This window comes from Macaca fascicularis, chromosome 10 (assembly GCF_037993035.2).
Source record: "Macaca fascicularis isolate 582-1 chromosome 10, T2T-MFA8v1.1".
In the NCBI taxonomy this organism is placed as follows: Eukaryota; Metazoa; Chordata; class Mammalia; order Primates; family Cercopithecidae; genus Macaca; species Macaca fascicularis.
Window position 1 is genome coordinate 59,271,142 of NC_088384.1, and position 14,699 is coordinate 59,285,840.

Consider the following 14,699-nt stretch of genomic DNA (forward strand, 5'->3'; position numbering starts at 1 on the left):
AACTTAAACTCCACAAGGCATTAATGGGTGACTAAGAAGACAGAATTTAATCCTTGACTTCACAGAGCTTTCTATCTAGCAGAATTGATAATATTTGTATATAAATGTAGTAAAAGATGAAAAGTGAAAAATGTTATTATAAATGTACCAAAATGTGTAAAACTGGTCAAGTGGTAAAAGAGGGGAAGGGGAAGAGTGAGAGTGAACATAGGATTCATCAAGAATGCGCTAAATAAGTTAAGGAAATAGTATGATTAGACTCTAAGGCTCATTTAGGGACTTCTATTAAAATTCTGATAACACAGCATTTCATACTGTAGACTATTCAGCATTCAGTTAATTGAAAGTAATCTGGAAATTCAAAAAGGCCTTCCTTTAGATATTTGCTCACTTGCAATATGGTCTCATTTTTATGATGTATTTAGCTAGTGGATTAGTGAAGTGGGTATGTCAGAACGATTCAGCTCGCTAATTAGCGTTTTTAATGAGTTTTTACTATGTCACTCCCTAGCAGTCTATTTACCATTTTCCATACTATAGTTTGGAAGCCAAAATCTTAGTGGGTTGCAATTAACTAAAATTATTTCTACTGAAATAAGCCCAGTCAAAATATTTAGTAAATTCAACAATAGTAAACATAGTAATAACAAGGCAAGGTATAAGAATAAATATATACAAAATAAATATAAAAACATCAGAACATTAAAATTATAAAGTCAGAGTAGAAATGTGTTCATATAGAATTGAGCAAAGAAGATCTCTATATGTTATTATATATGAAATAATGCTTGTTTAAATGAAATGTTAATGAATTTGTAGTTACATGTAAATAATTTTAGTTTCACAAGCTGTAGACTATGTAATAGATTATTTCATTTGCAAATTCTGTGGCTTTGATGAATATAAAGTAACTTATAAGCAGCACTTGTATATTAACTGCATTGATTTATTAGTATATTGTTACTGCATTATTATACCTTTATAGTAAATCCTGTATTAGTTCACCACAAGTAATAGCGAAATGAAGATATGTGTGTCAATCGTGTGCATCTGAGTGTGTGTGTCAGTCTATAGTCCAGAACAATGCAGGAGTAAGTTAATCCTAATATACTATATATTATCATCCTCACTGTATTACAACCTCACCTCAGAGAGAGTTTAAAGTCATATTTCAGACTTAGTGAATTCTAAGTTTTGTACAAGACTGAGGTACATCAACTGTGTCCAAGGTGAGATTTTCTTTTAACTTTCCTGAGTATTTGTGTGGAAGACGTGACATAGCTGATAAGTTCTTCAATAACAGTATGTTTTTCTCTTTCACATTACATGGCTGTCATTAGGAAGCTGGCTTCTCAGCTAAGGATGGCATTCTGTTTGACCCATTGTCTTTGATGGTAGTGTGATTTCTCTCCAACAAAATCTAAGCAGAAATGGTAGGCATCCTTTCCAGGAAGGCTGACCAGGGAGGCATCTCCTTTTCCCTGTTGAGGACTGAGGGCAGAGAATTATAAATATCGAGGGGATTGTAGAACTATACTCTGGAAGCAACTGGGTTCCTGAATCAGCATAGAGAGCAAACAATCCCGTTAGATAGGAATGCTTACATATATCAGCTAAATGGATGAGAAGTAAATTTCTGTTCTGTTAAATCACTGAATGGTTGTTTTATTTATTTGTTTATTTATTTAGTTAGTTAGTTCATTCGTTAGTTAATATTGTGGAGAGCTATTCTAACTACAGAAAAAAATTAGAATTCCTCTACATACATGATTACTTTTAAAAAAAATCAGTGTCTCAGCAATCATTTGAATGCTTATTGGTTACATTTACAAATTGGCCTCCTAATGGAAACCTATGAAATGAAATCCAATGTCTTTATATCCACAGGAATTATACATATTTAAAGAATGAAGTGAAACTAAATGTTAAATGTTAATATCTAGAAAAATGCCTAAAATGCAGCTTTTCCCTCCCCCAATGCACACTTTAATTCATCCAGCCTGTCAACAGATTGTGATGAAAAGATAAACACAAATATATGTTTTGTTTCATTAGGGATTGCTTCACATCCTCTTTTCTCTTTATTTTATGTGTGTTGCTGTGAGGAATTGGGAGCCTATTATTAAAACAGTTTTTAATCTTAAGAGAAAGAAAATGAACTGATGACACAGATGGAAATTATGTGAAGAGAATGAGCTACAAGGAAGAAAGGGTTCAATGAAATCATATTACAGAAAAAAAGGTGCAAGAACTCTGGCTTCCCCATAGGAATCTATGATTATACAAAACTAACTTGAAATCCCCTTTGTTTGTTATCACTTATTGATGGTTGGAGGCAACAAAGCTAAAATATGAAAAGCGAAAATTTAATTGATCACTTGACTCTACTTACAATGAAATGATAGTTACTTATTTACTAATAGTTACTTATTTACTATATATATATATATATATATATATATATATATAAAATTCTCAGGCATAATTATCAGAAGTTCCCTCAAAGAGTGAGTATGAGTTCAGTTTCTAACATTTGTATGGTGGTAGGATCAGAACACTTCATTTGCAGAGAGATTCTACTCAATCCGTCAGTTGCACGTAACTGGACAAGGAGTGGCTACCTATTCTAAATTAGTGGCTACCTATTAAATTTTAAATCAACAATCAGGACTTCTTTCCACAGAACTTTCAATTGATATTAGAATCACTTTTCCCATGTCCTTTGGATATTTAACTTGTAAACTCATGAAATCTGAATAGGCACTTTTGTCATATAAATTCAGTTGCCCATCCAGAGGAAGAATAATGGAGCAGGAGACCAGCAAAATAAGAGAAAGAGACACATGAATGACAAGCTTCTCAGGGATGCTTGAGGCCTTCCTGTTCACTAATTCTTCTGTCTCCAGCTTGGGAGGAGACCCCATAACCATTTTACTTAAGTTGACTTCATTCATTTTCTGTTATTTCAAATCCAAAAAAGTTCTAGGTAATAGAAATATATAAAATAATTTTGGAAGAATAAATGAATTTCATATTCTGGGATCTCCTTGAATCATTTATGCTTCTTGACTTTCAGGAGAACTGCACCAGCAAAATTCCATAGCATCAATGACTGTTATTTCTCTATATGGGAACAGAGGAAAGACAACCAACTCTTTATTTTTCTGAACCTTAGAATATTTTTTTCTTTGAAATCTGTGAAGTTGTTTCTGTTTTATGTGCAAAAGTGTAACTTACATTCACCTGACAGCAGTTAAGAACAAAGCCTCATTCTGTTCTATGTGGTCTCATTCCATCTATTTAGCAAAGCACAAGAAAATTAGCATACTTCTAAGTTTTACTTTCCTTTCTGATTAATATATTTATGAAATTTTATTGAAAGTAAAAGTGTTCACTGGAAGTTAAAGCTCATACAACTTAACCTTACATAACTTACCTGATAAATTTTTTAAATAATTAAAACATGACTATAAACAACAAGGTTAGGTCCTGAGATTATATGCTGTTGAAGCTCAAAAAAATTTTGAATAACTTTAAATCTTAGACTAGGACATATACCTATGTTTTAAGGTGTTACTGTAATTTATTTACTAACAAAAGTTGGTAATATTTAATACTTTTAAATTATTACTCTTGCTTGAGGAAAACTGATGAAACCACTTCACTATTTTTCTCATAAACATTTTTATTTAGAATGGAGCAAACAAGTTTCAGCTTATTCTATTTTCTGTGCATTCACTGCATGAAAGACTGTAAGACCCAACCTGGGCAACAAGGACCTAAATTACATTTATGCATAATGGACAGAATGCATATCCCAAATGACAGATCTTATTCTGCTGATGGAGGAGGTCAGTGTCAAGCGGGATGCAAGAGGCAAGGGGATGAGTATTAATGACACTGAGATGCCTGCAAGCGGAAGAACAGTAAGTAGTTCTAGAGGTCAGGTAAGGAGTGGGTGATTCTGGGGATTGTAGTTCAGGCAGACTCCTGCATTGGAATCTGTGGATGAAAACTGCACATGAGTTCCAGGGCATTTTTCTGCCTTGTTTTGGCTGTAAACTTGGCTTACAGTGGGGAATGATACACTTGGAAATGGAGTCACTGTCCAGAAAAGGTGGTGCTCATAACATACATTTTATTCAAGCTACTCAGCACCCACACTATGGAAACATCTTTTCAAACACCTGGAAACTGAAGCACAACTGTAAATATTTTTACAGCAAGTGATTCTAGCATCCTGCAAACACCGAAGCACTTTGGTTTTCAAGCCTTTTGAAGTGTCAAGGCACATGCAGATTGATAAAGAGGTATTTTGCCAACCCCAGCACCTCTTCCGTGGGGTACACCTGACTCTATTCAGAGTAGCAGTCAAACCAAACCATGTACGGATTTGAGGAAAACAGACATCCACGTAACTTCACATGTCCACACCTAACAAAGTAGTGACTCTCCACAAGACCACCCTCACTGCAGACACCAGCTACATGCTCCAAGGCCACCCTTGATTCTGAGCAGCCAGCTATAAATTCTGGGGCTCTCACTACCTCCTCAGGTTTGATAATTGGCTACAATTCACAGAACTCAGAAAGAGTTATAATTACAGTTTTATTATTATAGCAAAATCATACAGATCAAAATCAGCCAAAAGAAGAGACATGTAGGGCAAATTCTGGGAGGATTCCAACTACAGACCTATATTGTTTCCTCCCCATGGAGTCAGGACACATTACCCTCTTAGAACCACGATGTATGACAATACACGGCACTGTCAACCAGAGAAACTCAGTCAAGCTTCCATGTCTAGAGTTTTTGTTGGATTTTCATTACCTAGGAATGATAGACTAAATCACTGTCCATGCTATTGAGCTCATCCTCCAGCTTCCTTCCCCTCTCCAGTTGTCTGGCTGATATAATGTGGCTCAAAGCTCTAAGCTTTACAAGGTTGCTCTTTCTGGCATGACCAGTCCCCATCTTAAATCATGTCTTTAGAACAAATTATCTAAAGGTACACCCTGAGTCACCTCCACATAAACTATCAGGTGTGGTCAACAGAGTCCACCATGAATAATAAACATACTTCTATCACTGAAGACATTCCCAGTATTTAGAGGTTACCTCCCAGGAACTGGGGACAAAGGCCAAATTCTTTATCATACAACTGCTCAATCACAACCAAAAATGAGTTAAAAGTGATTTCTGTAGTGCAGGTCACATTCTATTATAAAAACTGAGGAACAAAATCAATGCTCTCACTCTCATAATAAGCCATTCAAACATTACAGGAAAGTTGACTGGTCACAACCTGCTGATAATGCTAGAATTGTTCTGTGGAAATATTTTTGGGTACATTCTAGTATATGAAAAAAATAAGAAAATATAATATTTTCTCCCAGAGTTCAATACCACAGCAGGTAGCAGAATGAGAAAATGTATTCTTAATCAGAAAATGTATACTTAATCATTAGTGAAGACTGTGTGTCTGAGGGGAGAAGAGATGTACTCAGGAATGACCACATAGGCCAGGAAATTCTGAAGGGAATTATGTCTACATTTGCCTACAGAACAAATTAGAAGTAAAATCATACCTCATATACTTGAACAGCTTACATTAGTGTACATTTCATTATCTGTGACCCACCTGCGGAGGAATTATGTCCAGATATTGCTAAATTCAATGTAACAAAGTGCTTTGGAATGTCTTTCCTGAAGGGAGCCTACCCGGGTTAAAATATTTGCTCATTATTCACTTACCAACTGTGTGCCTCAGGAAAGTAATTATTTGCCATGTGGATATTAATAATACTCGCTAAGAAAAATTGTTAAATTTTACTAAAAAAATTCCAAGAAAATGATTAAATCATACCTGACTCAGCAAATATTTAATTAATGTAAGCTAATGGTAATAGTAGTAGTAGTAAAAGCGATATCAGTAGGACTTTCAACACACTTTTCTTATCTAAACTATGCAGGGTTATTTAAATTACCAATTAAAAATCCAAAAGTGTGCCTGTTAGAACAGAGAGAACACTAATTTTAATTGAAATACATTAAAAAAAAAAAAAGAGGGTAGATATGTTTAGGGGGAATTAAGCTCCAGCTTTTACTCTTGGTATGCAATTTTCGATAGTTCAGCAATTGTTCCATAGAGAGCAACAAGAAAAAAGTGCATGCTTGATAGTGAGGTCAACAAAGGGATTCCTCTTTTTCTCTCTTTTGCATTTCTTGAATTCCTCCATAACCGCATATCTCATTTAGCCAAGTGGTCACTTCCAGTTAGTGAATAAGGGCATCCCCTGGTTTGTTTCTGGCTGCCACTGAATTTGTAAGGGTTTTGTTTTCATTAATATTGACATGTCTACTTTGAAATTTCCTCTTCTTAACACATTGCCCAAAGTATGCGTGTCAGTCAGGGTTCTGCAGAAAGACAAAAACCAGTAAGACATATAGATGATAGATATATAGATAGATGGATGGATAGATAGATAGATAAACATAGATAGATGCATAGATACATAGATAGATAGAAGAAAGGAAGTTTATCAGGAAAATTGGCTCATGGGATTATGGAAGCTGAGAAGTCTCATGATAGGCTGTCTGAATTTGCAGATCCAGGGATATTAGTAGGTTGGTTCAGTCCAAATCCAAAAACCTCAGAAGCAGGGAAGCTGATGGTATAACTTTCAGTTGGAGGTAAAAGGCCTGAGATCCCAGGGGGCTGTGGGTGCAAGTTCCAGAGTCCAAAGGCCAGACAGCCTGATGATTCAATGTCCAAGGGCAGAAGTATGTCCCAACTTCAGGTGAGACTGAATTCACCTTTCTCCTACCTTTTTACTTTACTTGGTCCTCAGCTGATTCGAAGCTGCCTCCTACATTGAGGGTGAATCTTCCTTACTCAGTCCAGTGATTTCAAATGGCAATCTATTCTGGAAACTCCCACAGATATACCCAGAAACAATGCTTTACTAGCTATTTATGTATCCCTTAGGCCAGCAAGGTTGACACCTCAACTTAACCATCATGGTAGAGTTTCTTTTATCCTCCAGTCATCCAAGACTCATTTCCTTACCATATTGTCAGTCTCTCAGTTACTACCTAAGAAACTGTATAAACTCTTACCTGGCTATTATTGTTATTATGTATTTTTTTCTAAGGCAATGGAAACACCCTCATAATTCTGCTCATTTAGAAGATACATATTTTTCTTCTTCAGTAAAACGCCCAGATCACAGGACACAATGTAGATGCCTTCCAGACTGAATGTGGAGTCTCCATCTGAGCAATGCCGCCTATTAGGAAGTCCTCTAATAACTGATTATACAAGAGAGCTTTTAAACTTTTTTAATTTATGGGGTTAACATCTAAAATTGAATTTAACACAGGACCCAAAGACTTTTGAGCTACCTGTTCATAGATGTGATCAATACTGCCTGTGGTCAATTCTGATGTATATTCTTAAATACACCATTTTCATCTGATGAGGGGGTTCCTCTGTACCTTTTTCTCTGTACTGGAATGTTGTTCTTATATAAATCCTCATATGAATGTTTCAGTTTCCATTAAACCCCAATAAAAGGCTATTATTTCCCTTTCAAGGAGAGTAGACATGAAGGCAGCCTCAGATTATTTTCTAGTGACTACTACTAGGTGGTACTTATTGGCCTTTGCCAAAGGCTCCATCCAGCATAAGTGTCATTGCTGACACTTCTAATATCTTTTAAGCATAAAGGTCACACATGGTCTTATGTTGTTGATCTATTGCTATGTAACAAATTGTCATAAATGTAGGTGTTTAAAACAACACAAGAAGAGTATTTTCAAAGTTGCTGCCTAAAATTTTTATAGTTTGAGGTTTTTCACTTAAATTTTGAAATATTTTGAGTTAATTTTTTGTATATGGTGAAAGGTAGGTATCCAACTTCAGTCTTTGGCATATGGCTAAACAGTTATGCAAGCACCATCTATTGAATAAAGAATACTTTCTCCATTGCATGTTTTTGTCTGCCTTGTACAAGATCCAATAGTTGTAGATGTGTAACTTTATTTCTAAGTTTTCTATTCTGTTTTCTTAATATATGTGTCTGTTTTTGTAGCAGTACCATGCTGTTTGGTTATTGGAGCTTTATAGTACAGTTTAAAATTGCCCCTAGAATTTCTAAGCAAGCATGTAATTAGATAAGAGAGTGCTGTGCATGGAAAGTCCTGGTGGGAAAGGGATATAAACAGAAAGTTTTGGGCCAGTTGTGGTGGCTCATGTCTGTTATCCCAGCACTTTGGGAGGCTCAGGCAGGCAGATCATCTGAGGTCAGGAGTTTGAGATCAGCCTGGACAACATGGTGAAACCGCGTCTACACTAAAAAATATAAAAAATTAGCAGGATGTAGTGGTGCGAGCCTGTAATCTAAGCTCTTCAGGAGGCTAAGGCAGGAGAACTGTCTGAGCTCAGGAGATGGAGGTTGCAGTGAGCTGAGATCATGCCATTGCACTCCAGCTTGGGTGACAGAGCCAGACTCTATCTTAAAAAAAAAAAATAAAAGGAAAAAAAATGAAAGTACAAGGCTGTAATTCTGAGATTTGGATGGAAAGAAAAAAAATTCAAAATTAATTTCAAGCCTGAGATACTCAGTTACATTACTTTCAAACGTCACTATATAAGCACCAGAATGGCTAATATATGAAAAATACACACAACAAAATGTTTAGGAAGTCTAAAACTGCTTAAAATATCGTAATTACTGTTGGTAATGAAATTTCATAGAATACCTTTGAAAAACTAACCATATGAATATTCTATAACTCAGCAATTTTATTTCCAGGTAAATAACTAACACAAATGTGTTTAAAACTTTTATAAGAAGAAATGTACACTATACATTAAAATGAGAAACTGTATATCAGCTCAATGCTCATCAACTTCAGAATAGCATTTTGTCATGTAATAGAATATTATTTAATAATTAGAATAAGTATATAGAATAATATGGAATAGTCTTATGAGGATAATATTTATGAAAGACCTAGATCCAAGAATATGTTCTATATGAATGTATATCAAGACAGAAAAAACTCATCTTTGGTTTTGGAAATCAAGATAGGGCTTACATTTTGGTAGGTGGAGTTAGTGACAGGGAAGAGGCAAAGAGTACTGAAAATTTTCTGATTTTTGAGTGATTAAGTTTTAAATAGTTGCTTCTCAGTTTACATTTTTAAAATTATCAGTACAGTATTATCTAAAAACTGTATATAAATTTTGATATGTATTAATAAAATTTATGGTCTATATAACATTTTTATTATAACTTTTAGGTTCAAAGTTACATGTGCATGTTTGTTATATAGGTAAATTGTGTGTCACTGGGGTTTGGTGTACAGATTATTTTGTCACCCAGGTAATAAGCATAATGCCTAATAGGTATTTTTTTTCTGATCCTGTTCCTCCTCCTACCTCCACCCTAAAGTGGGCCCCAGTGTCAGTTGTTTCCCTCTCTGTGTCCATGTGTTCATGTTGTTTACCTCCCTCTTATAAGAGAGAACAGGCAGGATTTGTTTCTCTGTTCCTCTGTTAGTTTGCTAAGTATAATAGATCCCAGCTCCATTCGTGTTGCTGCAAAGGACATGATCTCATTCTTCTTTATGGCTGTGTATGACTCCATGATGTATGTGTACCACATTTTCTTTATCTAGTCTACCATTGATGGGCATCGAGGTTGATTCCATGTCATTGCTATTGTCAAGAGTGCTGCAATGAACATGCATGTGCATATGTCTTTAAGGTAGGGCAATTTATATTCTTTTGAGTATATAACCAGTAATGGGATTGTTGGCTCAAATGGTAATTCTGTTTCAAATTCTTTGAGGAATTGCCACACTGCTTTCCACAATGGCTTACCTAATTTACAGTTTCACCAGGAGCGTACAAGTATTCCTTTTTCTCTGCAATCTTGCTAGCTTTTGTTAATTTTTGACTTTTTAATCATAGCCTTTCTGACTGGTGTGAGACAGTATCTCATTGTGGTTTTGATTTGCATTTCTCTAATGATTAGTGATGTCGAACATATTTTTCTTATGCTTGCTTGGTCTATATATTATTTATTTTAATTAGAGAGATTTCATCAGTTAAGTACTATATTTTGAAAAGTCCCCGCCGGGCGCGGTGGCTCAAGCCTGTAATCCCAGCACTTTGGGAGACCGAGACGGGCGGATCACGAGGTTAGGAGATCGAGACCATCCTGGCTAACACGGTGAAACCCCGTCTCTACTAAAAAATACAAAAAAACTAGCCGGACGAGGTGGCGGGCGCCTGTAGTCCCAGCTACTTGGGAGGCTGAGGCAGGAGAATGGCGTGAACCCGGGAGGCGGAGCTTGCAGTGAGCTGAGATCCGGCCACTGCATTCCAGCCTGGGCGACAGAGCAAGACTCCCTCTCAAAAAAAAAAAAAAAGAAAAGAAAAAAAGAAAAGAAAAGTCCCTTTGTTATGCCAGAAACTTTTACTCCCAGGTTACTATTCTATGGTAAGACTTCAGATATGTGAGAGATACATGAGAGGACAATTGTGAAAGGGTAGGCAAGAAAGGATTGGCAGATGAATTCCTGAAAAAATAAGTTTTAAAGAAGCATGTAAATAGAGGATGAGATTCTGAAATTTCATTATCTTTACACATTTATTGTCTCATGAACTTTGTAAAGTTTCATGCTTCCTGACATAATTATACTACACTGTTTGCCTTTCAACTTCATTATATGTATATTCAACTATAAGAACATTTTACAGTAGGCAGAGATGTAAAGAACTGTTCCATGAAAGAGGTTCATTCAAAGTGATAAGGGCTGTGGGGTGAGTTAGAAAGGGTAATCCATGGGAATTTTCTAGAGAAATGGAGATTCACGTGTGATGGAAGTTATATTCTCTGGGACCACCTATATGCTATGTAACCATTCTGCCATAATAAATGGAGAGAAAAATGAGATGGAGAGAGAAACACATAATTAGCCAATTATCTAGAAAATAGATTAAATGACTGCTCATGAGTTTTATTTGAAAGAAAATTATAATTTCATTTGACCACATAAGGGCATTTTATACAAAGGTGGAAGAAAATAATTACGAAGGCAAGCACGTTTATTTTAAAATTGTGTCTATGGCAAATTATTTGCATTTTTAATTCAGGGATAGATTTTAAATTTCAGATAATTATTTTAATTATTGTTTTTATAATGCATTTAAAAATATTATTCATATTGAGAGTAATCATGAACTATAATTCATAACAAAGTATTTGTTATTCTATACATGGTTCTACAAAAGCAAATCTATTTTAACTTTTGATTTTATTCATGTAAAGTGACATATTGTTAAGATTCCTCAGAAATAAGCCGGGCATCATGACTCATACCTATAATCCCAGCAGTTTGGGAAGCCAAGGTGGGCAGATAACCTGAGGTCAGAAGTTCGAGACCAGCCTAACCAACATGGAGAAAACCTGTCTAATACAAAAATTAGCCAGACATGGTGGTGCATGTCTGTAATCCCAGCTACTCGGGGGGCTGAGGCACGAGAATCACTTGAACCCGGGAGGTGGAGGTTGCGATGAGCTGAGATCATGCCATTGCACTCAAGGCTGGGCAACAAGAGTCAAACTCCATCTCAAAAAAAAAAGGAAAAAAAAAAGACGTATTTTCCTTCAAGGATAGGAAAATACTTGCCATGGTGATTCATTTTTTTTTTCCATGTTTCTATTGAAGTAGACAGTTTGGTCCCTTTGAAAAACATTTTAATTGAAAACCATGAACCTGAAAGCTCAACTCTATTTACTCACACCAGGAAAGCATGACTGTTTTTTTTCTTTTTCTTTTTTTTTTTTTTTTTTACATCATTATCTCATAACACCACTTTGATGATTTTGAATATATCATAGATGTTTAATGCTTATTAATATATTGTTATGGATTGAATGTTGTTGTCTATTCAACATTTACATAATGAAATCCTAACCTCCAATGTAGTGGAAATGGGGACTCCGGGAGTTATTTAAGTCATTATGGTGGAGCTCTCATGAAAGGAGTTAGTGCCCTTATAAGAAAATACATATGAGAGTTTGTTTTCTCCCTCTCTCTGCCCGCTCTATAAGTATATAGGAAAAAAAAATCCATTACAAACGAGAAAGAGTGCCCTCATCAGATATTGGATCTGGTCGCACCTTGATCTTAGACTTAACCTCCAGAGTTATGAGAAATAAATGTTTATTGTTTAAGCCACCCCATCTATTGTATTTTACTATAGCAGCCTGGACTGACTGAGGCATCTATCTTGTCTTCAACTATTTTATATAAATGTAACATACACAAGGATTTAAGTAGCACTGAAAACAGTAATGCAAGTCCTTTAGCACAATATTTTATAGCGTGGAGGCCATGTTATAAAGGTTGCTAAAAATATATCAACTTTATGGTTCCAGATTTAAATTACTAAGATTCCCTGCACAGAAAGTATGGGTATGGGCAGATGCTTTTTACTCACTTTCATTCTGTCGCTTTTTGGTGTGTTTCCTCTATGGTCTCAAAACAGTTTTACCTCATTCCTGGTAAAGTAATATTACTTAGAGAAACTACGACTTTTCTCTTGCCTAAACGTTGATGTTGCTATGATACGCATTCCCTATAAGCTGACAGAAATAAAACTTAAGGAAAGAAAGGAGACATTTACCCTTAGCCTTGGATATCAAACTTGCAGAGACAAAATCATATTTCATTAAAAAGAATAGAAAATAAACTGAAGTCTATTACTTAAATGTGAGTAGTTCTCCCCAATAAATAAAAATTTGTCTTCTATCCAGATAGTCAAATTTACTTCATTTGGAAGTCTCACTCTCCTGCAGAGATCTTCCTGTTTGTTTTATTTTCCTTTCTTTTGTTTTTTTAATATGAGAAAAGAGTTATGATTAAAGTTTTCCAATGATTTACTAAACCATCTACTCCGTTGTTGTGGAAATTTTTATTCCTTTGCTAATGTTATTATTTGCTAAGCAGCAGATGTCAGATGCTATAGCCAAATCAGCTTAGCTGCCCAAATCAGCCCTTTAAAAATTAACTTTATATTGAGTGTAAACTGACAAAATTGGCTTAAGTGAAGCTTTGCTAAATGTCTAAAATTGGCTTGTAAAATAATTGACCACTGTAGCTGCAAGTTCAAAAGCAGGTTAGTATGCATTTGGTTTCTTTCCATACCAATTATTACAGACTGAAAAGTTTATCTTTCATAGGACCATTCCCATTCTTCTGTCCCTGTCACTTTTGGACTTATTTCTAGTCATTGCTATCCTTTTTCTCGATAATGTAAACGATAGGTTAATTTTAAGGATCTAGTTACCAAAAAAATTATTACCTAAAGATGAATATTTAATTGTGGGAATTAAAATGATAGTGAAAAGCAGCCAGTGGTTAAAGCTATGGCCATTGACAATGTTCATATGCATAATTATTCTTTCTTGTTTTTTCTTTAAATTTTTTTTACATGTTTGGGGGTAAATTATAGTTTTGTTGCATATATATATTGCATAATCAGCAATGACACTTATTTTTTAAAATACTACCAACCTTATTTCTGTAAGTAAATAGTATATGGAATGGAACAGCCATAATTATCAACTGAGATCAAGCATGCCTTACTTTTTATTCATATAAAGACAGAATTGTTAGGTATTTAATATTTTAAAATCTCATTTTACATATGCAGTATCATCATTAGTATCATCATAAGTACATCCTTAATCATAAACTCAAATATTTTATTATATTTATTACAAGAATTAACATGACCTGCCAGTTTCTTCTGTTGTAAATGAACTGTAGAGAAAAAGTACCTCAAATTTGAAAATGAGCAAAAGAAAATATGTACAATATAATTTCAATGCCATACGAGCTATTTTTTAACAAGTCCACATTACAATTATTTAATTATCTGAGGGAATGTGTCTGTGTTACCATTATTTCATTTGACTCCAGACTATGTGATGTACCTGCTAGCATGAAGATTTCTGTCCCATAGAGAAGAATATAATGGTGTTCAAAATTTTATTGCTGCATAAGACATCTACTTGTTTTATAGTTAACTTGGACACATTATTTTAAAATTCTTTATTATTTTTGTCAAATGACTTTCAATGCCCAGTTTTTCTAAATGCTCTTTAAGTTGGTTTTATCTTTTTACTGTTTTCCTCATTAGTGAATTAATATATTTTGGACACATTTTCCTGTCATATTTGTATGAGTCATACTGTTAACTTTTTAAAAATTATATTTTGACAGTATAAAATGTAGTCCAGTTCCCCAGATATTTTCTATGTTTTATTACTGAGTTAAATTTTGTATATTCGGTGGCCATAATTGAAGCTGTTAAACCAAAAAGCCCATTGCAACTTTAAAAATGTCTAATTTTCTGTGATTGACCAAAAAATAAAAAAAGAACTTTTTTAGCTAAGCTTTGATTCCCATATGATTTCATAGCTGACAAAAATAGTGCAAATTAATGTTGAATTTTCTGAAACTCCTCTTTGATCTCAAAACAATATAGCTGTAGACTTAACACAGCTCAATAATCATTTTAAGAGTCAGATCTGTTCACTTATTCATGTGTCTTTATTTCGTTTTGTAAGTATATAAACCCTTAACTCATTTTATCCCATCCCTCTGGCTTGGTGCTT